Source organism: Plectropomus leopardus, chromosome 2 (assembly GCF_026936395.1).
Source record: "Plectropomus leopardus strain MGB_pleo_1.0 chromosome 2, ASM2693639v1, whole genome shotgun sequence".
In the NCBI taxonomy this organism is placed as follows: Eukaryota; Metazoa; Chordata; class Actinopteri; order Perciformes; family Serranidae; genus Plectropomus; species Plectropomus leopardus.
Window position 1 is genome coordinate 41,445,572 of NC_142177.1, and position 25,328 is coordinate 41,470,899.

At 38.2% G+C, this 25,328-nt stretch overlaps 1 long non-coding RNA gene across 1 annotated transcript in view; it reads left to right on the plus strand.

Annotated features, from left to right (window-relative positions):
• The first annotated feature begins 438 nt into the window (after positions 1–438).
• The window catches only part of LOC148190303 (uncharacterized), a 112,485-nt gene continuing 87,595 nt past the window's right edge, over positions 439–25,328 (plus strand). The window contains exons 1-2 of the long non-coding RNA XR_015775381.1: positions 439–1,104; positions 2,384–2,467. This is a non-coding gene — a long non-coding RNA (uncharacterized LOC148190303). The remainder of the gene's footprint in view (positions 1,105–2,383; positions 2,468–25,328) is intronic.

Below are 25,328 nucleotides of genomic sequence, written 5' to 3' on the forward strand. Positions count from 1 at the left end.
GCTTTTGCCTTATACTTATGTTTAAGACATTTACCAAATTGGTCCAGAAAATTAAAAAAAAAAAAAAAGATTTTTCAACCCAATCACCCACCTTCTCTGTTAAATAGAGAACAGTCCCTTAAATTGTACTTTTTCATCCCAATTTTTTTTTTTACCACTGTGTTTATGATACAGGAAACAGTATGGCACCCATTTCCTCTTCACAACTTCTCACCATTACAACAAAACATTGCCTTAAAATACTTTTTGAAGACCTTTGAAGTGAGCAAGATGCCATAAAATAACAGAATCCTGGTTTATATTTGATTAGCACAGCTTAGTTTTACAGTTTAATCTGAGTTTTAGAGAGGAGGAAATGGGAGATTTCTCTCTCGGTCCACTTCCTTACTCTTTGAGTCCATAGTGGCGCGAAAACGACAACCAAGACACCCGGAAGTATTATCTGTAATTTGAGCAACAGCCGGAGAGCTGGCGACAGGAGGCCACAGCCTCTGGATAAGGCGAAACGAGAAAAGTAACGTTTCTTCAAAAATGTAAATATTCTCCCCAGCACCGGTGTTGTGTTGATATCATGTTTTATGTCAACATTTCTACCGAAATTAGCATGCTGAGAGGCTAGCGCCGCGGCCCGTACCATCGTGTCCGACCAGGGAGCAGTCTTTGATTCTAAGCCGGTTCACCTGCGCAGGCAGCGGCAGAGCACCGTCCACTGAGCCCTCCGTCCGCCCGGAGACAGAAAGAGGAGCTACAGACACTCGGTGGCAAAATAATAAGTGGTAAATGCTAAACAAGAAAAACAACTAGTGAAGGTAACATTTGGCTTTTATTTAAACTATTAGAGAGCGAAAAGATGCTGACGACCGGCTAACTGCTAACGGCTAACGAACGGCTAACAACAACAACAACAACAACAACAACTGTTTTTAACGCGGAGAAATGGATTAATAACCGCAGAAGACATCCAGAGTTGGATTTATTAGTATGGATTCATTTCTCAAAGTCTCCAAAAAAGACACTGGAGTTCAAGGTTGGATTACAAAGCGTCTGCCCTGGAGACATTGGAGCTACACCGACAGTTACCGTTAGCTTCTGGGCCAAAGAAAGGTAAGAAACATCATTGACTTCTGTACGTTTTTCAGTTTGTCAGATTTTTTCTCATCAGTCCAGTTCAGTATTTTTGGTGGTGACACAGACTCATTGGTTTCAGATACAGAGGGGCCAAATTTAAATGTGGAACAGGCTACCAACCGAAATAAAATTAACACAAGATATTAGGATTTTCAACAAAAGTATTAAAGGTTGGCTCAAATCAGAGATGTGTGCATTTCAACTATTTTATAATGGGTTTTAGTTGAGTGTTGTAGTTGTGTGTAATATTGACATTTATATCTTTTTTCCCCTCAATTTTTTAATGTATTTTTCTTACAGTATGTTGTAATTTTTTTGTCGTCTTTTTACCATAATTGTTATTGTAGGCTATGTGACCATGATATTTTCTCTCTCTTGTTTTTCTTTTTCATTACTAAAAGCCTAAATAACGACAGGAGTTAGAAACTAGCAGTAGCTTAAATCTCTATATGTGAAACATCAGTTACTACAGCCTGGATAAAATTAAAACTTGAGGACAAAAATTATTCAAGATACAGGACGTAAAATGTCAGTTTAAGATAATACAAAGAAATAAACCAAAAACATCAACAGCAGGAGCAATAAAACCAATAAAACCACACATAAAAGGAAATGAAATAAACAAAACTTAAATTAAAAAGGAAAAATAAATAAGAAGAAATAAAAAGATGACACCACATGAATATAATAAAAATAATGATAATAATAAGTTATTCATTCATTTATTTAATATACAAAATAAAGTATATTCAGATAAATTCAGCTTTATTTTTTCTGAGGAAAATTGCTGAGCAGCAGGTGCAGTACAAAAGCTGAGGAGTACAGATACACTGTGGTGTAATGTAAAAAGCGAATAATACTTTGTTACAGTTCTTGTGTATTTTTGAGTATCTGTACTTTACTTGGGTTTTTATATTTCTGTCAACTCTCACTTTTACTCCACTCCATTTCCTAAATAAAATCTATACTTTTACTTCATTAACATACCCCCTAAACATTTGAGTTACTTACTATAAAATAAGGAAGGGACTGAGGAAGGAGATGGATGGATGAATGAAGGAATGGGAAGAAAAAAATGTATTTTGCTCTCTAAATCTTTTAAGCTGTAAAAAAGTGTAATGAAGGCTCCATTTTTTAGGTGGTGCATATGAAGTAGAAATAAATGTAATAATTCTCAATATTCTGAATGCATGCTTTTTTTTATTGCCAGCATTCACTTGTACTTTAACTTTAAACATTTTCTTTTCATAAACAGATGCACTTGTTCCTGTAAGTGGATATTTGGATTTTGACCTCTTCGCCTCTATGAAGGAAAAGAGAACGACCTTCTTCAAACAGCGTGAGTCAAATGAACCCTCCCTCTGTGTGTCTGGCTTTCTGACTGTCTTAGCTCTGTTGGCTGAATGGCCCGCCGAGGCTGTACGTTTGAGCTGGCTGCGATGTTGTTGATGTTGTTGATGTTGCTGAGATTATATTGCTTTGAATGTTCTGCATTACGTTTGGCTTGAGGTTTATGTTATGTCAGTGTAGACTGTCTCCATGCATGGACACAATCAGCACCATGGACAGAGCCAGCTGGGCCTTTAAATACTCACATTTCCTGTTGGTCTTTCTGAATTTTGCATTTGTGAGCAGCAGAAGTCAGCTTGTTTGCAGATGAGTGGTTTGTAAATGTCAAGGAGACACAGTTGTTTACAAAGTGATGAGCCCAGTCTGACCTCTGTGGTTTAAATGGGCTACAACCATCACTGTTGACAGCAAACGTGGCTGTTAACTGACACTGTTGGGATTGAACTTGTGGCAATGTAGTCAGTGTATACCAGTGATACTCAACTTATGGTCTGTTGGTCAAATCTGACCCTTGATAGGGTGATGGGTGCCCCCCCAAACATTTTCTAATTCACAATAAAAATAAAGTGATTCACACTGTGAATAGCTTTTGTACTTTTAGTTAACATAAGGTGCCAGAGTGCATAAAACTTCATAAAAATAGAGCTTGTTAATTTAAAAAAAGTGCCAGTGGAGGATGCCCCACACCCCCTTACAGAGGTTACTACACTAGAAATGTCCAAATATTCTAGAAACTTCCTAAATTCTTACAAATGTCCTGTAGTCTCAGAAATGTCCTAAAATCCGAGGAACATTCTAAAATCCTACAGTCAAGTCCTAGAAATACATTAAATTCCTTGAAAAGTCCTGAAGTCTGAGAAATGTCCTAAAATCATGGAAAGGTCCTGAAATCCCACAAACATCCTAAAATCCAAGAGAAGCACTGAAACCCTTGCAATGTCCTAAAGTCCTGTTAGCATTCTAAAATCCTAGAAATGTCCTACATTCCTAGAAACGTATGGGGCTGCTGCGACTGGCCCCTGGCCTCCTGTCATTTTGCAGAAGTAGCCTGACAGGCAGACAGTTGGGTGTCCCCGCTGTATACGCTTTTGCTTTTTTAAAGTGCAGTGCTTTAACCTGCAGGTTATTCAGGTGGATCCATCATTCATCTCTTGACACATGAACACGTGTAATCCATAACTGTATGAAACATTTACAGCGTTTACCTGCTGTGTAGCATTATAAACGGCTCTGGACTGTGAAACCATGTCACAGAGGTTATTTATGGACTCGTTGTTTTCCACACAGGAGAATGTGGAATTCATCATGTGTCTGTGACAGGTGTGTTTGACCTAAAAATACCAAAATTCATGTGTGTGAGTGTCATTGTTGTGCCTTTTTGACAGGAAGGCTGCAGAGAATTGTGTTGGTCAGTGTGAAAGTCGCTCCTGCCCTCCTGGATGCTTTTATAAATAGAGACCTCTGACATTACACACCAAACATTTCACTGTGCTGCGTTCTACTGTGCTTCTATCCCATACCAGATGTTAAGCTTTTATGGGATTGGGTAGGCTTCAAAGGCCCTTTATGACTTCAAGAGTGTCGTAAAATATTTCCAGGAGGCACGTAAAAAAGAAATAATAAGCCTTTGTGACAGGTTGGGTTGGTTATGTGAGGGTACAAAACATAAAAAAAGAATCTTTTTTCTTTGCTTACCTTTTTTGAACAAAAATTGTTTGCCTGTCTGGCTGTGTGTGGACTCTGAATTAATGCAGTGACTTGAATCTGCCGTCAAATATGACCATGATCGATGTCAGCAGAAATGTGCAGCAGGCGGTTATTTATAAAACCCAGACTATGTTGAATTGATGAAGAATAAGCTGCAGAAGGATGGTGATGTAGTGTCATGAAACACATGCTGGCAGTGGACCAGCAGCAGCGCCCGCCTAATTAAACCGGCAGTACCTCTAGCCTGAGCGATAAATACTGACCCAGCTGGCTGCAAAACAGCTAGTGGGGAAAACAAAAACTTCGCCGAGTGGAGCCAACAGTGCTAACTTCTTCCTCCACAAGCTGAGGAAGTTGGCATATGGTCCCTTCTGCTGAGAAAATATTGGGCTTCCAGCGATCATCAACTAAAGACTTGTGAGGGCAAAGCAGAAGGCTGGAGCTGCCACCCACCAACTGCAGCACACAACACCTTACAACTGTGTCCACACTCTTTTTTACACAGATCCAAAATAATCCTGGCATTTTCTAAATACCACACACTTATAATGGTAGTGTGTCTTAATTAGTGTGTCTTAATTAAGCAAAATTACTCGAGAGGGTAAGGTTTAACGTCATTTGAACACGACAGTGATGTCTGCAAGCATCACTGTCGTGCTCAAACGATGTTAAAGCTCACCCTCGAGTGTAATACTGCAATTAAAATAAAAATAAAAATGTTTTAATCAAAGTGTATTCCTGTTTTGGAGCGATTAGCTCTCAAAATAAAAAGCTTTTTGCGACTATTATCTCCCTTTCCATTAAAGTACACAGAGTCTGACTTATAACTGGAAAACAATCAGTCATGTCAGTGGAATCCAAGATGTAATGAAACTTAGTTTACTACTCCAGAAAGTAGGACGAGCCTTAGTAAAGACCTACGGACATGTTTTCTAGTCCCTGTTGAACCTTAGTAAAGAACTGCGGACATGTTTTCTAGTCCCTGTTGAGCCTTAGTAATCTAAAGAAATATTCTGCTTCATTCTGCTTTTTGATGGCGTTAAGCCTTTTAAAAACAACGTTTTCACGGCGGTCCCAGTCTCTCATAACCTATATTTCCCATCATGCCTAGTGCTGGCCTGAGTAGTTTTTAGTTTGCATTTAATTTAGCTGGTTATGTTATGTCCCATGCAAATGGCAGTTTTTATAATGTGTCAGTTCAGAACAAGGTGGTTTATGCTGGTGTTTGTCATCTGTTTTTGTGTCAGTTTGTAGTTTACACCATTAGTGAGTTGACTATTACTTTTCATAATTTGAGCTGTAATTCACTGATGCTGTGGAGTTTTTTTTTTGACATCATGTTATCAGTACAATATGATTCTGCCCTGAAATGCCTCTTGTCACCCAACTGAAGAACATTTCCACAATTGTGGAATTTTTGCAAGAGCAGCGATTGAGAGGTGGTGGAGTAATATTTTAGTGATAAGGAGGATTTGCTGTCATGCAGATTTGTGCACATTACACGTCTTGTTGACCAATCAGATTGCTTGGTTGGAACTACTTGCTGTATAATGAAGAGTTTATGCTGCTGTTGACCTACAGTATCATGGAAGTAACAAGTACTTTAATTAAAGTTGCTGAAGTGAACTATAGCTACACTTTTCTGAGTCTATAGCAACTTGGAAAAAAATAACACTTTAATAATATTTTTCAAAGCATGTTATGTGTTCTGAATTGCATACTTTTTCTTTTTACTGTTAGTAGGTACCGCAGATGCCCATAACAAGTATAACGCACTGTTGCATGCAGTTTGCAAACATTGGGACAATTGCTGCATTCATGTGATGTCGTAAGGTCGTAGTTTCTGAGTTACGAAGTCCTCTGACTTGGTTTTGATCATGAGCTTTGAGGTCGTAATGTGGTAACATGGAAGCTTCAAAGAAGATGGGTTGCATTTTAATACTGAGACTGCTTAAACAAGACATTGATAGCTGTCTACAGTTTATTTATATTTTATGTTATATTTTTATATTTAACCTAAGTCACTCTGCATGGACAGCAGTTGACATTATTACCATATTACACTTTACATGTGATCCAAAATTGATTTTTAATATGTGAATTAATAAAAAAGTTTCTTACCATTTACCAAACATTGACTTTTGCCACCATGTTGCGTATATGATGTCAAGGCGTTTATGACATTGTTATCAATGTTAGGCTCGTTTCAGTTTGTTTCAGTTCATCACTTATTGTAGGTGATGACATACCTGCAATCAACTCAAATATGCGAATAGGTTGAACTAAAGCAGCTAAGTTAAAGGAAATGTGAGAGTTTTTACTATCGCAGCCCCACTTTATGATTCATGCTGATAAGAAGTCACACACATTTTCCCCAGCGCAGTCTTAAAATATGGCAAATGTAAAATTAAAATGATGAAAGGAATATATCTGACAAACCATTCCCATCATTTAAAAAACACACTTTCACCAGCGGAAAATTACACACTTAGTGTCTGCCCACTTCAATCTAACCTTGTATAAGCTCATAAGCTTTTGATTGCTTTCATTTGCATTTATTACATAATGACACCGCAGCTCTGAGGCACCGCTGCCACATTCAAATGGATGAATCAAATGCTCTGCTTATCGAGAAAGCTTTAGCTGTTTTCCAGCGTTTTTTGTGAACCGCATAAATATTGCCCCCTGGTCAAAGAACGGCATCAGAAACAAGAATGAGAGTGCTGACCTACAGTCATGTTCCACCCTGCATCGCAGTGATAATAACAAATCCAGGGACGGGGACACCCATCGCTGTTCTTTCAGGCCGGGCTTAAAGAGAGGAAATCTCTTCTTTGGTGGTACATTCAAACAGGAGTAACATGGCAGCTGTGGTCACACAGCCAGGTCGTTTATTTCACACAAATGAATGCTCCTCGCCTCATCTCAGCGCTAAATTGTGTGGGTTGATCCGCTTAACGGTCTGACGGAAGCAGGGATATTGGTATTAATTGCACGCCAAGGCGCGCGCGCGCACACACACACACACACACGCACACACACACACACACACACACACACACACACACACACACTTCTCTCATTCAGTTCATTATTGTCTTTAACCCTTAGGGACTGTTTGGTGCATTTTATGCGGTTTTCATTCTTCATTTTTAGATCATTTTGGCTGTGGTCATGCATATGGCCTACGTTTTGTGTTTTGCCAGATTGTGTATTTTTGTTTAATCAGTGAATTTCCAGCCCAGCTCCTACAATAAGTCTAAAATACATTAAGGTCAAAACATTAAAGTGCTCCATTGAAACCCATTCAAACTGACATTTTTGATGCCACAGCCATCAAAGCATAAAAACATGACTTGTATTATTTCTGGGTGTCATTCTGGGCTTTTGACTCTGAATTTGTCATTTTGACTATTTTCCAGCTGATGAGGTCATTTTGACCATATTTGGCATATGGAGAAAATACATGCTATTTCCACTAGGTGACCTGTCACAATCAATGTAGCTGCTGATCATTGACATATCCCAGACTGTCAGCAGCAAAAACAAAAACAACAACAACAAAAACAACAACAACAACAAAACACAAGTAATTTGCGTGTAGTATATTGAAATTAATTCATTTTTTGTGGTTTTTTTTTTTCATCTAAAAGTATATTGGCATCATGAAAATAATAATAATATGCATTTGACATTTATGATCAGGAGTGTTATTGGTTAAAAAAACCTAAATCAAAGTATTGATTTTAAAAAGCACATTTTGTGTGCAGAGCAGTATGAGCGTGTCTATTTGACATCAACATACATAGTGGCACCATGACAAAAACCTAGCATATAAAGGGTTCAAATTCTAAAAATTAGTGAATATTTGATATTTTTTTTTAGGACTGATGTTGATTAAATAATTAACTTGTGAAAAAGGAAAATAATGTCAATGTATAACATTTTTTTAAAGCTTGATTTTGAAAGTGCATTTTGTGTGAAGAGCGATACAAAAAACAACCACTGTGATTCTGAGAATCCTTTAACACCGCACCTTCTCCCATTTTTATTTTTACACTGTGCCATTATCTGTTATTTTCACCTTCTCTGTTTGTCATCTGTCTTTCCGTGTCCAGTGAGAAATAGACCCATAATAACTGATATTACGCGGTTACAAACAGGTGCGGCTGTTGTTAGTTTTGCCCAGCGAGGTGAAGGTCGCCACTCATCTCATTGTTTCTTGGAAGACATTGCGTGAATAAATGGTCATTACAGCCTTTCTGGAGCAGTTATAATTACACACATTTTTAGTTTTTGTCTCTGTTTCTTTCAGTCAGAATAATAGTTTCATGCTGTTAGAAAATAAATAAATAAAAATGCTCAATTTTCAGTCCGAATGGTCCAGTGTGCAGATGTGAGGTCATGTTTAATGTCCAAACTATAGAAAGTGTTTGATTTCACTCTCTAAACTATGATATGAATATGAATATGTACTAAGTCATCGTCAATTATGACTTTTCATAGCAAATATTTTGTATGAATGGGAGTCAGATATTGCAGATATCAGGATATCAGGTTAAAATAAGGAGTAAAAATACCGGGGCTGCACAATTCTTGTTGAATGCGAATCATGATTTTTCTCCCTAAGAGTTAAGAGTTAAGATCGCTGTTCTCTCACACAATTCTTATTTCTTCAACAAAAACATTTTTGGCAGTCTTGGATGCATAGGTTAAAAGACACATCAGAAATGCTTGTTGTCCACACAGGGCTTTAAACTGTTGGCATTAACCCTTAGGGATGCTTTAGCACATTTTACACGCTTTTCATTCCTCATTTTTAAAATTTTTTTGGCTTTGTTAATGCATTTGGCATAAATGTAGTCCAGATTGTGTATTTGAGTGTAATCAGTGAATTTGCAGCTCAGCTCCTACAATAAGTCTAAAATACACTGTGGAAACTAAATAGTTACATTCAGACTGTTAAGGTCAAAAAATGCTCCATTGAAACCCATTCAAACTGACATTTTTGATCCCACAGCCATCAAAGCAGAAAAACATGACTTGTATTATTTCTGAGTGTCATTCTGGACTTTTGACTCTGAATTTGTCATTTTGACTATTTTCCACCTGATAGCGTCATTTAAAAAAAACCCAAAGAAACATATATAGCATATGGAGAAAATACATGCTATTTCCACTTGGTGCACTGTCACTATCAATGTTACTGTGAGTCACTGACATATTCTAGACTGTGATCATAAAAACAAAACCTAAAAAAACATACTTAGCATGTAGCATATTGAAATTAGTCAATTTTTCACCTGACCTCTTTAAAGGGTTAAACTTCAGAAAATTAATAAATATTTGATATTTATGACAAGGGCTGATGTTGGTCAACAAGAGAAACGCAGTGAAGTAGAAAATCATATTCATGTATAATATTTTTATGTCCAGATTTTGAAAAGTGCATTTTCTGCAAGATCGAGTGTGTAATATTGGGCCCTAAGGGTTAATTTTGCAGCACCAACGAACACTGTATGTGTCGTGAATAAGCTGTTCTTAATAAATCTTTATTGAATAAAATAGAAGTGCAAGCCTGGTAACTAAATGTCGGGTCGCGTAAGAGTAAATGACCCACAGAGAAATGCAAAAAAAAAGCTCTGAAAACTGTCAGGACTGACGAGTACCTGCAGCTTCACACCCTGTTTTCGCAGGTTAGCATATGCTCACCAGCTCAAGCCCTGAGGGTTGTCCTTAAATCACGTTCATTGCAGAATGTATTTGGCAGTGTGAGGCGTGAACTGGGCCTCTAGTCTCAGTGTTTGATCTCTGAGATGTTTTACCAGGCAGGTTTTTGTGCGAGTATGTTTTCTGTTATTTACAGATATCAGCAGCTTTTATCAGCTCTGTTTGTTCCTCAAAACAAACCAGTTTACACCCGAGAGAGATGAGCGCAGGAGAGCTGCAGCGTCTCTCCAGCAACATCCAGCTGGGTTTTATTTGCAACAAGTTATAGTGAAATAAAGAAAGAGAAAAAAATACAGACAAAGTCGACTTGTTGAGCGATCTAGTTCATTGAATATGACTCTGTGTGACTCTGAGAAACAGAAAACTAACAATCTGGTGCCTCCCTCCTTCTTCACAGGCCTCCCAACAGATGCGATACACAGAGACATTACTCTACGTGTTTTATTTCCCTTTGCTGTCCTCAGTGGGAAATTATTTTCGGCTGCACAGTATTACCTAAAGTGCAATAGCGTTGCTGATGAAGAGGGCTCTCAATGTACATACAATACAATTATAGTCCACACCTCGCTGCGATAATAGTGCATTAAAATTGAGTTGTCTTCAGTTGTAATGTATTTTTCAGCGTGTGCAGGAGATACTCTGAGAGCAGAGGAGGAGCGTGTGTTACAGCATGTGTGTGACTGTGCTTGAGTGTGTGTCCTTGCATGGTAAGTGTACTCATCTAACGGATTGGTATTGCCTGCATCCTCTCCACCCTACTGTAATTTACCTGAACCGAATCAGACATCAGGTAGCGGCATTGTGCTGAGACAGAAGTGTAATTGTCTTGTTTAATGAGCCTTGGCGCTTTCCTCTGTCTGCGCTCAAAAGCAAAGCCCTAAAATTAGCTCTGCATTTAGCGAGCTCTAACAGGAAATAAAGTAACCCGCTGAGGCCACTGAGCCAAAGCAGTAATTTTTACCACATACAGAGTAACAATGCATGACCATTCAAATAGAGTTTCTTTTTTGCCTTTTTGTCTTTGCTCTCCTGCAAAAGGCTTTTGTTGAAAATGGTAAAGGAACAATTTCACATTTTGGGACACGTACCTAGTTGCTTTCTTGCCAAGCAACGTCATCTCATCCATACTCATCCACACCTCCATGTTTACTCGTGTTGTTCACATGATCGCTGCCTTTCAAAATACTTTGGATATGTATGAATTTGGATACATTACTTTTAGTAGGAAAAAGGTTTTGAGAACAAATTTGTGTTTTTAAGTTCATGCACAAAAACAGTTTGTTTATAGTTAGGAACAGATCATGTTTTGGCTCAAAATACTTACTTTTTGGGGCACAATGCCCGCTGGAAATACTGAGATGTTTGTGTATTAGGGTTGGGCGATATGGCCATAGAATATTATCATGATATTTCAGGGTCCTTTTTGCGATAACCATATTGAACCATTTATTCATTTTACATTGTTATATAGTTTAGTTTGAATTGTAAAGACCACTGCATGGTTATGTGGGTTTATAGTTTGTTACGTCAAATTGGATGTTAGATATAGGTATTTTAAAGTCATGGTTGAGGGGGAAAAGCACAACAAGCATAAATACGGGAACATATGGTTCTCACTGTAACGTAACCACAATCACAGCAAAGCAAAAAAAAGCAGCAAAGGTGAACCAGATCACTTCATATCCACATCAGATCACAAAGAAATCAAGTCTTTCATCATTCTGCAATAAATGGGAACATCACCCAAAGATACTACAATTTTTTAGACTTTTACTCATCACCTGGATACGCATACCTATGCAAGTGGCTGTATTACGTTATTCGAACTTCATTGACAGTCACCACATATGTTCATGACAATAAGACAAAATTATTGAAGAATATTTTATTCCTAATTTCAGGGACATACAATTGAAACAAAAAAAGGGTTGTAGTTGTATATGTCAACATTAATGTAGATCGCCTTCAAATATTCTGTCACAACAAATTAAAATCAATCAAAAATTAGATGCAAACAGTTGCCAAATATGAAAAACTTTATATCCAGTCTACAAATAGTACTGTATGCTCTGCTATTTCTCCTACAGTATATTGCCATTATCAAGATATAATTATTATTTTTTTAGAATATTAAAAATTAAACGGGTATGCTCTTAGACAATATGATATACCACTGTTTCAAATGAATGAACTGCTTTTCATGACATGATCTTAGCTGGAAGAACAGGCTAAAAAAACAGCAGTGGGTTGCTAAAACAGTTAAACCAGTTTTGGATTTTTTTTGTGTTGAGCAGTGTTCTTCAGTGTTCTGCAGCTTTGCAGGCGTCTCCACCATCCCCTCCTGATGACAAAGTCAGCTCATATACTAGGTCATGTAAGAAATCGAATGTGTCCCTGGTTTGCAGAACATACAATGACAACATTTTCTTTTGGCAATAGTTACTTTTGTTTCTTTAGTTTGACAAATATTTCTGCTTGTTCACTGACGCTGTGTCAGCAGGCCCCAACCTTGGTAGCTACCCATTTCCTCCCTTCCATATTTTCCTCTCTCAATGGGTGCTGTGCAATTAAACTAAAATGTCATTAAAATTCCATTACAATTCAAACAGTGAGATTAATTGCCACACAGCTGCAAAATGTGTTTAATTAAAAACCGCAAAACCCACTGATTAAAATATCGCCATACAATATGTATGTGTGCGTAATGTGTATGTTAAGAGTCTTTCCTGAAGGTGAATGCTCGCCTGGTTTTTGTGAAACTCAACAGTCATTGACAGCTTGAAGTCACAAAAATATATGATGAATGCCATTTCACCACATATAAAGATACAGTAATCTCTGAATTGAGTTAATTTCTGTTTCACAGCTCTTCTCCCCCTTTATTAATCCTGAAATTACCTAATAATGAATGGCTGTGGGAAGCAGGTGTAATTGGGTGCTACTGAATATCTGAATATTAATCTCTTGTAAGTCATGTAAGGGTGTGTGTAGTTTTATTATCAGTGAAGTGGTTGGATTTCTTTTTTATTATTTATTTTAAATTCACTTGTATGGAGTCACAAAATCCCACCGTGGCCCTTGTTATGCACCCTTGAAATACTTTAAAAGGGGCTGATCATCCCAAACTCAAAACACATATTTCCCCTCTCACCTGTAGTGTTTTTATCAGTCTAGATTGTTTTGATGTGAGTGGCCGAGTGTTGTTGAGTTTTTCAGATGTTTTTTTTGTTGGCACTTTGGCACCACTAGTTCCATTATACTGGAGAGGGGGCAGAAATCTCTACGGCTGATTTCCAACACTGCAACTCACATCAAAACTACAGGGGAGATCAAGCTTTTAAACAGAAATTATGCCCACTTTTTGTAAGACTGATGATGATGTACACTGACATGATGATGCAGACTTTGAAATGAGCTAAAGCTCTAAAGTAAGAGTACTTTTTAAAACCTGGAACTGAGGAAATGCTACCATAAGTCAGGAAACACCAGAGTTAGGATAAAACCCATAGATAGAATGATAAATAAATAAAGACATAAATAAAAGTAATTATAAATTAATACATAAATGTAGTAGTAATAAATAAAAAAATAAAACTTACTGTAAACAGTGGATAAAAGGTAAATGACAGGATAACAGCACAAAGTAAAATAATAGATACATGTTAAAAATACTACAATTATATACCAACTAGTAAAACAAATTAAAGGTATAAATAAATCGTCAGTGGATAAATAGGTAAAGTTCAATTGAAAGCCAAGCTAAAAAAGTAGTGCTTGAGTTTGCTTTAAAAAAAAAATTCTTTTATCGAATCGAATGACTTCCATGCACCACCTATTGTCAACATTAAAGTTTCCTCTTTGCAAACTTCATATCTAGTTCATACATGATTCTTCCAAACCGTGAACCGTTAACACACCAGTCGTGACGGTAAATAAACCCTTTTACTTTTTAAAACAAGAAAACACTGTGATGACTTAAATTACATGCCTACAGTTACTGACGTTAGCTGATAACACAGAACCATCGATCAACATTCAAAGCTTCAGGAGTAGAAATACTGATGTGGAGCGCCAAATTACAGTTTAGCTCACTTAGAGCGAGGGCATCACTTAGCGTCCCGTATTTGGTTATCGAGCTGTGACTCGGCTCCCCAGTGTGATACTGTTGGTGTGTCCTGTGGTGTCCTTGACCGATGCACACACAGGATAAATGAGCTCTTCTCTCTATTGACTTTTTTCCCCCTCCAAGTCTCAGATTTCCCAGGAGATAATGTTCTGTTTGTTCATACTCACACTCTCTCTCTCACTCACACACACACACACACACACACACACACACACACACACACAAAAACACAACATGTCCATGGTTACGGATAATAAAGAAGCACACACACGTACACATAACAGAGATGTTCTGATACCAATCCAGGCACATTTTAATGGATTTTTATCAACTACAATAAACCAGATCAAATGTTGATTCTTTTCTTTATTCTCTTACTGTTATACGTGTTACCGTTACACTTCCCCGTGTTTTATCCTCCTCTGTCCAAAGTGTTGCAGCGCTGCGCTCCGAAAATAACAGCCCGGCTCCACAGTGCAGCATTTCACTGCATTTAGAATAAAAAATAGATTACTGCATTTGTGAAAAATGATTTACATGAGTGACGTTAGGCAGGTTTCCATCACAGATTCATGAAAAACTTAAGCGATATTTTCAAAATGTAAATAAAACACAATTGCGAGAAGACTGTGTTTCCACTGAGTGATGTTCTGCGACTTCTCTAGTGATAACATCCCAGTAACCATGGCGATGGATGTTCAAAACATTAGCAGCTTTATTTCTATTGCAGCCACCGCACTAGTCGTCATTATTTCCAATCCAAGGCCACGTAGGCGTGTTATGAAGCCATAGTGGAAAGGCGAGCCCTTTATATGTGGGAGTGGCCACGTATGAGGGATTTCTGGGAGATGTAGTCAACGACTTCATAGAGGAATTGTGGATTCAAAACTTTCTCAGAGTTATGTGATGCAATAACAGCTCTTGTAGCTCCTGCTGCATCATGAGGGAGCCAGTTCCTACTGACAAGCACATAGACACAGCATCATGTGACCTCATAGCATCATGTGACCTAGAAAGGACAAAAAAAGTGTTTCCATTGCAGTTTGGAAAAATATGAAATTTTTGAAAGTGACGCGCATTTTTTATTCACAACTTCAGTTTTTGCAATTTGAGGGTTAATGGAAGCCCGCCTATGGAGTACAGTTAACATTAATACCATATAACAATTTATATGTGATCAAAAATGTATTTTAAATATAGAAATTAATAAAAAAAAGTTTCTTACCATTGACCAAACATTAACTTTTGCCCGCCATGTTTACGCATTTATGATATCAAGTTGGTGACTCGTGTTATAAAATAACATTATCAGTGTTAGTTTACTCGCCTGGCTGCTTCAGAGTTCAAAGTTTGTCTGCTTGCTGCAGCGTCTAGATGCAGATACTAAAATGTACAACTACTAAAAGCAAATGAGAGATAATTAGACAAAATAACACTATATAATTTTTTACCCTCAATTGTTGACACTGTTTTCATGCTTTCTACCATTTCTGCTGCCCTGAAACGCAAATATGGTAACTCGATCTTTCAGAGGAGCATGTAAGGCAGCAACACAAACGCACACACAGATACACACACAAAACAAAAAGCACTTCCTTTCTGAAGAAAATTGACTTAAGTGCTTCCAATCTCGATGCAGCAACAAAAGACACACACACTCAGACAAATCCTCAGTTGGCAGAAAATGGTCTTAAGCTGCTCTTTTCTAAATAGCGTTTCTAACGCAGCGGGGGCCATTTGTTTACTAAAACGCCTCCGTCCTTTGAACCTTTAGTAACATATAGACATTCATAAACACTCACCCACCCACACACACAGACTGCTACAACAGTCTCATCTTAACCACATACCCAAATACAACCTTCAAGTGTTTTTCTACCCCTGTGAAAGGAAAGTGTCAAAATGGTCCTAATGTTAACTCTTCAGAAACAATTTAAACACTCTGTGATTACTGTGATTCTGTAAACCGAAATATTTATGAGGCATGTGTTTCACATACGAGGAATAAAATCCACAGCTCCAAGGGCAGAGAAACCATTCAAAGCATGTTATCATAAAATATGTTTGGTGTGAGTATCAGCAGAAATATCAAAGACCTTCCCGAACTGACTTTTTGTTTGCGTGTTTGTTTTTATCTGTTTGTGAGGTTTTTTTGCTTTGGCAGCGGAGCCGATCCTGTTGTTGTGCGCGGTGTGTTTTTGTTCAGATGACAGATATGACAAATATCTTTATGGTAAAGCGCAGCAGGGGGAGGCTGCTGTTGGAGAGGATCTGTTTGGAGTACGTGGTAAATCCTCCTCTCCGTTCGGCGCTCTCTCTCTCCTTCCTTTGTCTCTTTTCATAATCTCTTTTCTTTTACATTTTGTTTGTACACTTTTGTTTTCTTTGCTGCTGTGGTGTTGCCACATGTCTCTCTCTCTCTCTCTCTCTCTCTCTCCTCCTTTGTATTCAACTCCTTTATCACCTCCTCCCTTTAAAAAATCTGCTTATTTCTCTTTCCTTACCATTCTCATTTGTGTCCCTTATATCCCCCTCCTACGCTTCGTCTCTACTCAGTCCTCACATCTTCTGTTTTAACTTGTCTTCTTCTTCATTTTCATCTCTTTTGTGCTCTATCCTCTAAGTAGAGTTGTGCCATATCATATCAGTCATTATAATACTGGCATATTACTTAATATGAAAAATTCATATCATGAAAATGGCAATATTGCTGCTTGTTGACATAATGACATCATTCCTTTATGTAAAACAGCAGCAGGCATGGCTGAAACTGAAAACTGCTTCTGTTTAGTAGCAACTTCAGTAGTGTGGAGTCATGTCTTTAACCCTGAGCGTCCCAAATGTGATATATAAACAGCACCGAAGTTTTCAGACTCTTTAAGTGACTTGACGCTCAAACTAACTCAGTTTATTTATTTATGTGCACTCTTTTTGTTTTTAACAAAACAATTTAATGTATTTTTCCTTTTATTTTTAATTTTGGCGATTTTTATTGAAAACAACACAAGATTTTTGGAGATCTTTTCTTCTGATTTTCTCTCTCTCTCTCTCTCTCTCTCTCTCTCTCTCTCTCTCTCTCTCTCTCTCTCTCTCTCTCTCTCTTTTTTAAATAACTCCGGTTTGGAAGGCATATTTTCTCTTCAAAGATTTGGTGATTTTTTTCTTCTTTTTAAAATTTTTGTTTATTGTACTTTATTTATTTATTTTTGGCAATTTTATAGAAAACTTAAAAAAATGGGAGCATATTCTTGCCAGAACTGCTGTTGGATTTTTAAATTGTCGATGTACCTTGAACACATCATGTGGGACACTGCAAATATGTTTGAATAGAGTTTAAATCTTATGTGTTTGAAAAACGCTGGGAAAAAATGGTTTTGGGTCCTTAAAAAGTCATGGAAAAGTTTTGACATTTTGTTCATGATATTGTGTGGGAACCTTGAATGATGCAAACTTACATTTATGTTGACTTATAAAATTATAGCATTTATGTATTCATATTTATTAGATGAACAATGTTTCAGTTGTTCACCTTATAAAGTTCTTTGCATGTAAATGGACAATGTGTGTGAATTCTGTCTTTTCCACGTTCTGCGGATGTTTTCCTCCTATATGCACTTGTACACAAGTTTATTGAAGGTGTTACTGAGCCTCCACATTCAAGTTTTAAACACTTATTTTGTTGCAGTCATATATGTTCTTGAAATTAACAATGACATATTTTTCATTATTTTTTAATTTTTCATCAAGAATATCGTAATCACAAAAATACCCTGAAATATCGTGATATTATTTTGGCCCTTCTCTATTTTGAGTCCTTTTATGTTTCATCTCTTTTTATCATGTCTCCTTTCGTGTATTTTGTCCGACCTTCATCATCTCTTTTCACCTCCTTCCTCCATTTTTTTCCTCATCCTCTCTCCCGTCATCTGCCTTTTTTCCTCTCCTCTCATCAGTCCTCCTCTTCATCCCTTTCTCTCATCCCACCATCTGTCCATTCCTCTACTTCTCATTCTTCACCTCTGCTGCTCTCCATCCCCTCATTCACTGTCTTTATCGTCATGCTCCTCTTCCCTTTCATTCCTCGCCTTCTCCTCCCACCCATCTGTCTTTTCTCCTCTCTCTCCCTACCTCTCTACATCCTTTCATTTCTCCTCCCTGTCTCTACCCATCTCCCTTTTCTCCTCGTCCGTCTCTCCCTCTCCCTTCGCCTCTTTCTCTTCTTCTGTCCCTCATATCAGCTTGCCCTCTCCCTCCTTTCATCTCCTCATCTCCACCCCGTCACCGATCTATCTCCTCTTGTCTGATCCTCCTCTTTTTCCTCTCCTCCCTCCACAACTTTTTTTTCTTTCCATCTGAATTGTCTCTGTGATGTTGAGGCATGTCTGTTTGTTTGGCATTCCTTCAGCATTTCGTACAGCGACAGTTTGGGAAGTCAGGTCACAGATTAAAGGGACAAGCTGGTAGGAAACAGCCAGGAGAGTTTATCTCTGTCTGCCTGTGTGAGTGTGTGTGTGTGTGTGAGTGTGTGTGTGTGTGTGTGTGTGTGTGTGTGTGTGTGTGTGTGTGTGTGTGATGACTACACCATGCTGTGTAGCTCTGTAAAAAGAGAGGAGGAGAAAGTACTATAGTACACAGAGTGAGTCATCTCTGGCCTCTTGCTGTACCCTCTGGCATTCTTTTGTGAGCTTTAGGCCAAAAGCCAATGACTTATCCATCTGTGTGTGTGTGTGTGTGTGTGTGTGTGTGTGTGTGTGTGTGTGTGTGTGTGTGTGTGTGTGTGTGTGTGTGTGTGTGTGTTTAGGATTATGTGCTCTGTGTGCACTGGTAGAAATAATAAAAATAAAGCAAGTTGTCAATGGCAGTTTGGTTCAAGGACAAAGGTCTCCCTGCTTTCCTCCACCTACCCGGATGGTGTTAGTGAATGGGAACTCTGGAGGTTGTGAAATCGTGTGGGACTCTCCACTTTAGCTGAATTCATTGAAACCTTGACTAATGTCTATTTGAATGCGGAAGATTCGTGTCAGAGGTTGTGTCTGAGTAAAACCACAACCCGGTGGAGTTTTGTTATGTTTTGTATCTATAATTGGTGTTGACAGCACATTTTACCCTCTCCTGAGTCTTTTTGGGTTTCTGTTACTGGAGTTTTAAACACTTTACTAAATAATTCCTCAATAATTTTTTATGTACTGTATTTATATATAGCTTATTTATTGATTTACCTACTTACCTGCCTACCAAGTTTAGTCTTGTAGAGCCAGGATGAGTATTTCCTCTCTGACAGCCAGGTTGGATCAAAGCCTGTCATCCTGTGGTGAGTCCTGTGCCGCTTGTCAGGAGATGCAGTTTCAGCAGCAGAGTTAGTGTTAGTTAGCTAGTTTCATGTTGTGTGCGTCTAAAAAAATGTTTTGCTTTTCAGACTGTTGTTGTCGACGAAGCTCCACCCAAGTAGAGAAGAATTGACAGCGATGCAGTAGAAACTGAAACATAAATTAGATAAATAAAATAAGCATATTTAATTTATTTAATTAAAAAAAAACATGGCGTAGACCTGACGGTGCTGGCATGTGGCTCCTGACAATAAGGTGAATTGTTATTGGTGAAAATATATGAGTCTTATTTGTTTGTTTGTGTTACAGCACCATGTCCAGTGCTACAACTGTCAGACCACTTTTCTTTCACTTTTATTTTAAATCTTATTTTATGATTGTTTTGTGTTTTGGTGGTATTAGTCTGTCAAAGTATCTTTCATTCAGATATCAAAATGAAAGCTAAGCGAGTGAGGTGTAAACAAATGCGGACCACCATCCCTGAAGGTTTGCTCCGAGGCCCGGCGGACTACATTATTAAAACACTGACTCCGGAATATTCTCAGGAATATTCTTCCTGTGTTTCAAGCTCCGAACTTCAGTCTGCATTAATATCCCTCGACTAATGATCACCAGCAGCAATGCAAATCTTTATAATTAGGTAGTTTGTTGATTTGCTTTTTCTTGTTTGTTTGCTCAGTCTCCGGGGCTTGCTATTATTCTGTTTATTATCCCGCTCGTTTGCAGGGCAGGAGACGAGGAGAGCGAGAGCAGGGCGAAGTGGGGCGAGTGGGTGTGGAGAAAGTGTGGACATGATGTTTAATTAGTTTGAATATATAGGGATTTCAATATCTCTTGGCGTGTGTTAGCCTCTCAGCCATGTGCTCTCTCCGACACACACAATTAAGACGAGCTGGTATTTAGTTTTTACTTGCTGTTCCTGACTGAAACCCAAGAAGAGGAGTTTGAGGTTTCACAAATAACTGACTTTAATGGAAGCAAATAAGTGGCGCAATAATCAGTCTAATGCAGCCGACTGTAAAATGTAGCCACTACTGAATGCAGTTAAATTTAAAATTCAAACAACAAAATTAAAGATGAGAAATTCAAACCTCGTAGTCTCAAAGCATTCTACATACAAGTTGGGTTATACAGTTTAATGGAGGTCTGGTTGATCTTTGATCTTTTCATCTTGATTTGTTTTGGTTTTAAGATCTGAATTTAACTTTCAAACATGTTGAAAGTGTAGAAGTATAAGAGTTTAGTACATGATGATGTAAGTATATGATGGCCATTCCCATCATCAATTATGTCTCACAAGTTGTGGCAGCAACTTTTGGGTTGATCCCATTTGTTACACAGGTTTGGTGCTGAATTTGGTAATTATTTTTTACAAGTTGAGAACTAATATGATGCACTTAATGCAATGTCAGCCCAGAATGACACCCAGAAATAATGCAATACATGTTTTTATGCCAAAAATAATTTTTTTTGGACGAAGTGGCCGGGGAGAGGGAAGTCTGGGTTTCCCTGCTTAGGCTGCTGTCCCCGCGACCCGACCCCGGATAAGCGGAAGAAAATGGATGGATGGATGGATGTTTTTATGCCTTTATGGCTGTGGGATCAAAAATGTCAGTTTGAATGGGTTTCAATGGAGCACTTAATAGTCTGAATGTCTGAGTGTATTTTAGACTTATTGTAAGAGCTGAGCTGGAAATTGACAGATTAAACAAAAATGTATGCCTTTCCATTGGTCTGTGACATCGAACATGACACACCAGTAAAAACTCAGACAGGCGTGCTCACCTGCTGCAAAGCCTCGTCTTCTGGCAACGGGAAAGCTGTCCATAGCCTATGTACCCGTGTGTAAAAAGAACAAACAGAAAAAACCAAACCTGCATACATGTGCTAATTGGGGGGAAAAGAGGTTTGAGATGCATTTTGTGTTTGTCAGTGACTATATGAGTGTTCATATATCTGTATATTCTTGCAGTCACACTCTTGTGATGAACCTGTAAAGCTCGCCATCTGCTCACCTTCCAGACTTTTATACCCGTTAAAGAGAGGATTAAACTTTAGGAAAGACCTCCAGTGGTTACGATGATACTTAGAAAGTAACAAAACACATTTAATTTCCCTCACCGACATGTAAACATGCGTGAGTGTGCAGTTTTGTTTATGTGTATGTTTGGTGCATATACTTCATCTTTATGGGTAAAATATAAAGCTGCAGCAGGTTATGAAATCAGAGCTGGCATTTAAAGGATTGCAGAGTCTCATCCGTGTTCTGTCCTCAAGAATCACGCCTCATTATGTACAAACCTCTTCCCTGAAGACTCATTTCAGAGCATCAAAAACACATCAATAACATGTAGCTGAGTAGTGTCTGTCCCTTTGTTCGTTTCCTACTTTCTGTCTTTCTTTTTGTGTAATTTCTCATCAGTCTGTGTCTTCGTCTTCCTCTGCTACTCTGCTGTTTGAAGTCTACCTGTGGTGGATTCCCAGCGGGCTCGGCCGGGTCTTTATGAATCATTAGTGCTGCATCGGGGTCGTCTCTTACGCTGCCTGCTCCACACCCACGCTCTCCCCGAGGAGCCACACACACACACACACACACACACACACACACACACACACACACACACACACACACACTCATATAGTCTAACACAGACACTGGGAAGGTTACTTTGAAAGTTTGAACTTCAGTTGCATATTAATTATTAGTGAATTGTTTTGTGTTACCTTGAAACCTGCGTGCGACTTTATCTAAGAAAACACAGATGAGCTATCTGTTTTCTTTTGTTATTAGTTGTATTTATGTTAATACAAAAACACACCTATTTTTTTCCTGTTCCCATTTACATTAACAAAGGCAGAAATCCCCCAGCTCTTGCTCCCCACAAGTAACAATACAACAAACAAATAAACATGATGAAGGTGGAAATTGACTCCAAGTTCACTCCCTTTAAAAAAGCTACAAAAACAACAATTAACCCTTTGAAACATGGGAAAACACGATCAGCAACTATCAGTGCCCAAAAATGAGACAAAAAAAGAGTAACACTATGTGAAAATTTAAAACAATCAATCAAAAAAAGCAATAAACAAGGATATGACCTGAAGAAAAAGCCAATAAAAATGATAATAATAAAAATATTTTTAATAATTCCATATTATAACTATGAGTATGTAATTATGATTACTGCACATTGACAATGCACAAAAAAATAATCATTGACATGTCCCAGGCTTGGATATTCAAAAAATGATAATGCACTGAGCGAGAAGTATATTGAAAATAATTTATTTTTTGTGTTTCTTTTCATCTAAAAACATAGTGGCATCATGAAAAAAATCTGGCATTTAAAGGATTAAAATTCAGAAAATTGAGAAGTATTTGATATTTTGATATTTGATATTTTGATATTTTTTTCCTTTTGATTAGGACTGATGTTAGTTAAACAATTAACTCAGTGGAAGTGGAAAATATTATCACTTTAGTGTATTATCACTAGAGTGTGTGTAATATTACAGCGGGCCGTAAGGGTGAAAAATAAAGCATTGAGGTGCTATAGAGATGCTTTGGCCTACAAATTGTATTCCAGACATCAAGAAACACTTGTTTGTTACAGATCCCAGTCACATCATCTCAATTTTATAATATTTTTTGCGAATGAATTACAAAATTACCTTTCCCACTAAAATTGTGACTCATCACAATCTTAAAATGCTTTCTTTATAGTGCAGCCCTAATCTCCAGGCAAAAACAATAAATAAATAAAAAATAAAATTGACTAAAGCCATTTTATTCTTGTTGTGACTGTGGTATACGGTGTTATCCCCACTTAATAAACCAACGTGTGTGCTGTGCAGCAACTCACTCATGAATGTGTGTGTTCAGGTTCACTCTTAAGAAAAAAAAGGGGATCAAAGATTATTGGAAGACTGAACCTTGTGGGATCAGAGATTTTCTGCGGCGTGCTGAGCATGTAAAGATGAAATTTAGCACAGCTGAGGTGCGCTCTGAGAAGCACGCTAAGACTCGTTATGTGCTGCATCACACCACGAGAGAAAAGAAAATAAAACAGAGAGAGGAGGCAGTAAAGCAGAGACAAGAAAAGACACCGACAGATAATTAGAGGGACACAGTGGGAGAGACACACAGACACACAGACAGGCGGCCGGATAAACATACAGAGAAGATGAATGTATTCCTAAGCTCGTTTATGTCTTGAGGGAGCTATGAATCTCCTCATCCAGCTGTTCCGTATTTTCCACGCTCCGTTGCAGTGGGTGGACATCCGCTGTGAACCTGCTCAACAGCCTCACAAGTATTCCTCCTCACCTGAAGCGACATCTGGGTTTGGAGAGAGGAGGAGTGGTGGGAGGGAACGATGGCGGCACTAAGCACTGCTGAGACTTCGCAGCTTCACTGTGATCATCACTTCAGACCCAGTGTTTCTCACCGACTTTTGCACGTACGTTAGCGTGTGGATCTAACCTTCATGCCTGTAATGTGTACTCAACACGTGTCATTACGATATGATATCATGTCAATTCTTTCCGGGTTTTCATGAGCACCATGAGACCAACAGCATGTGCTCGTACTCAATATAATGAGGCTCAACCCAGGTGTTCTCCTTTAGTCTTACTAACTACATCTCAGGACTCCATAGTTGCAGACTAGTTAAGCTGAATTTAAGCCACGTTCATGAAAGCCACTTAAATGATCTACTTCAACAAGTCTAAATTAAAGCCTACTCCTATCTTAATCTTAAAAGATCGACAAAAAAAAAAACCAAAAAAACACATCTTAAAAGTCCCGTTTATAAAACTAGCACTACATTTTACTCAGTGCTGGTTTAAGTCTTCCGACAGGACAGTATGGTTGAATTTCAGTCTGCATGCACATTTTTTCAGCCTAACAGTCGGTGGGTTTCCATTAACCCTCAAATTGCGCAAACTGAAATTGTGAATATAAAATACGACTAATGGAAACGCCATTTAAAAAAAAACCTTTTACGCTCGCATGAGGTGGTATTTCAGATTATTTGAAAAAGTCAAATTTGTCAACACTGCAATAGAAACAACACACTAGTCTTTTCTTTGTCACATGATGCTATGTTTATGTGCTTGTCAGTAGGAACTGGCTCCCTCATGATGCAGCAGGAGCTACAAGAGCTGTTATTGCATCGTTTTGAAACCACAATGCCTCCGTGAAATCGTGGACTATCAGCTCCCAGAAAAGATGAGCCCCTTATACGTGGGAGCAGCCACGTATAAGGGGCTCACCTTTCCATTATGGCTCCATAACATTCCTACATGGCCTTGGATTGGAAATAATGACAGTTAGTGCGGTGGCTGCAATAGAAATTAAGTGGAACAAGCTAAGATACCTCGAGTATATTCGATATAGAGCTCCCCCCTTTGTGGAAATATATAGAAAAACACTTTATTATACACATTTTGCCTTTAAAGATCTGATCTGACACAGATCCCTTCATGTTTTGTCATCAAAAGGGCTCCATTGCACCAAATATATGCATTTCATCATGTTTAGTTCTGGGGAAAAATATCCATAATACCATACAGAAGACTATATTCCTCTGAAGATGAGCACCCTTTTAAAATGTATGTAGCTGTTTGATGTGGCTCACACATGCAAACAGTCATCGCAGTGTTTTCTCTGCTACATCAGCTGGTGGTGTCACACGGCGAGAAACACAAAAACACAAACTGACATGCAAACCCATACCCACAATAAAAACAAACAGAAAGAGTTGTGTGCAGAGAGACATAAAGGACTGCAATAGAGGAGGACAGCTTAGAGCTACCAGCGGTGAGGAGACAGACAGGTGCATGCTGGGAGAGAGAGAGAGACAGAGAAAGTTACACACTGAGTGATGGAGAGAGACAGGGTAACGTAGCGCTGAAAGGTTCGAGGTTATTATATGTAAGGTCTCCCGCCATGGAGACAA